At 54.1% G+C, this 2,636-nt stretch overlaps 1 pseudogene; it reads left to right on the top strand.

The window, feature by feature from the left end:
- Nucleotides 1-300: 300 nt before the first annotated feature.
- LOC136662429 (SWI/SNF-related matrix-associated actin-dependent regulator of chromatin subfamily D member 2-like) lies at nucleotides 301-1,871 on the top strand (annotated as a pseudogene).
- Nucleotides 1,872-2,636: the final 765 nt, after the last annotated feature.

Raw genomic sequence — 2,636 nt, 5'->3', positions numbered from 1 at the left:
CTCCATCCCGGATGGTGGGCTCTGGGGGGGTGTCAAGCTGAGTGCACCTGTCTCCCGGATCTGGCCCTGCCCTGCCCTGGGTGCCGGGAGAAGTGCAGGGACTTATGGGTTGCTGAGCGAAAACAGCTGAATCTTGAAGGGGTCTTGTTCCCTCTCCCCCTGTACAAAGTCCTTCTAACAGGAGCTCTGTCTCTGTTTCTTCACAGGCTGCTCCGACTGGGGCTGGGAGGAGGTGAGTTCCTGCGAGGACCCAGCCTGGCCGGGGCCACCCTGTACTGACCTGTGGGGATTGGAGCTCAGTTCCAACACCCTGGGATGCGGTCTGGTGTCCGGATGCCTGTGGCAGGGTTGCAAGTGGGCCCCCCTCGGGTCCTCCATATGGAACAGCTTCTCCACTGAGACCTGGAATGCCACCGTCTATGAGGGACCCCTCCCGGAAGCGCCTGCTTGCTCCACAGACCCAGCCGCCTCCGTCGCTGACCCAGTGACGAGGACTGAAAAGACGGCAGGCAAGGTCCCACCACAGAGAATCTGTGAGCTGGTCGCAGAGTCTCAGGCCCTCATGGAACCCTCGTAGGGTTCTCATTGTGTGTTAGGGAGGGTGATCAGAGGATGCCAAAGGCATGGAGGAAGCCACAGAGTCTGGGTCACCTTGATGTCTGTTGCCTGCTTTGGACTTGCAGGCCTGGGTGGACGAGAGGTTTTCCCCAGAGTTGCTGGAGAGCAAGTCTGAAGTTGTCAGTAATATTGAATGAAACAACAGACTAAATCAAGAGAGATGATTTTAACAACTAGGTGAAATCCATGTCCTGGAAATAACTTTGTTTTCTCTTGAAGACGGAGAAATCTTTCCACCTGTCCTGGAGAAGGAGAAGACCCGGGCAGAGGGGAAGCCGTCTCTCCTGTCTCTGGAAGGCTTGCCTTTGCAAAAGAGTGAGTGGCGGGGGGAACGAAGGGGGTTCCTGGTCTCTGAATCCGACTCTGCTTGCTCCACAGACCCAGCCGCCTCCCTCGCTGACCCCGTGACGAGGACTGAAAAGATGGCAGACAAGGTCCCACCACAGAGAATTCGTGAGCTAGTCGCAGCGTCTCAGGCCCTCATGGATTTGCTGGTTTTGGACGGAAGCCGGATCTGAACCTCGTCCGCAAGAGGATGGAGATCCAGGAGGCAGCCAAAGAACCTGTAACGCAAAAGCAGAAACTGCGTATAGACTTTGCAACACCTTTACACCTGGCGAGGAGCAATCTGAAGGTGGGGAACACAGAGCCTCATGGGAACTTTGTGTGGAGGGCAAACTCTTGAATGACCCGGGAGCCTGGCAATGGAACTGGACAAAGAGTTGTACAGCCCAAAAAACCATCTGGTAGAGTGGAACCAGATGCCCACAACCCAAGAGACTGATGGCTTCCAGGCCAAGTGCCCAGGCAGTGTCAAGGTGAAATGCACCCTGCTGCTCAGGCTGGAGCACCAGCCTGCACAGTACAAACCGGAACCTGTCTGGCTCGCTTGCTGGGCGTTCACACACAGACTCGTGCCAGCATCATTCAGGCCCTCTGGCTCAACATCAAACACAACAGGCTCCAAGACAGTCTTGAGAAGGAGTTTGACCAGATCTCTGGCTGCGTTTGCATGTGATTCTCTGAGATCCCCAGGAAACCAGTGGGGCTCCCACAACACCCAGATCCCATCAATTATGTGATCAGTGTGGACCGTAATGATCAACAAAGCCAGCCTGCTGAGACAGTGGTGTGGAGGTGGATGATCCTTCGAAGGACCAAATGACCAACTTCTTGGCTCCACCTCTAAACAGCAGGAAACAGCATCCATGGATGTCAAGATCCATGAGACGATCGAGTCTATTACCAGCTGAAGATGCAGGGAGACTTGAGGTCTTTCCCTGCCACTGGGCACCCCACAGCTTGCCTCTCCTGTACCCTGAAGGCTCTGTGTGTGTCTGTGTGTAGGGGGGGGGGTGTTTCTTCTTACTCACCTTTGGTGCTTGCCTCCTTTTTCGAAATGAGAGCTAGTGGGCCTCCGCTCTCTTCGCTGTGAACTTGGACCTCCTACCCTTTTGAAGTAGGAGGTCCAACTAATCAGCCTGGGGGATCTGCAGGTGATAGAAGAGAAACTGGTCAGGGAAGAGACAGAGGCAGTGCCCCCCAACAGATCCCTTGGCCAGACCCACTCAGAGGGACCCGGCAGTATAGCTTGAGGTCCATCCCTGGCACTGAGCACCCCTCAGCCAGCTTCCTCTGAACCTTGAAGGCTCCCCGAGCCCTGGCTCTTGGGAAACCAGGTCTCTCCTTTAGATATGTGGAGAAGATTGCGGATCAGGGATGGGACACCTCCGTGTATGGGAAATTGTTCATTTACTGTCCTATGGAGATGCTGGAGAGATAGGGGGAAGTGACACTTCTAGCATGCCTCAAGCATGCTTCTAGTGCGGTTCTTTTGAAAAATGACAAAATGGTGTCCAGTCATACAAGAGTCGTTAAAACCAATTACATGGAGGCTACCGTGTTCCTACCAGGAAATAAAGGCATAGAGGCGGTTATCTTTTCTAGCTCTGACACAGAGTACTTGGTCGAGTAACAAGTTTTGATCCAAGACTCTCAGTGCATTCTAAGCAAGTGAG

This window comes from Tiliqua scincoides, chromosome 11 (assembly GCF_035046505.1).
Source record: "Tiliqua scincoides isolate rTilSci1 chromosome 11, rTilSci1.hap2, whole genome shotgun sequence".
Classification (NCBI taxonomy): Eukaryota; Metazoa; Chordata; class Lepidosauria; order Squamata; family Scincidae; genus Tiliqua; species Tiliqua scincoides.
This window is presented reverse-complemented; position numbering and strand designations above follow the sequence as displayed.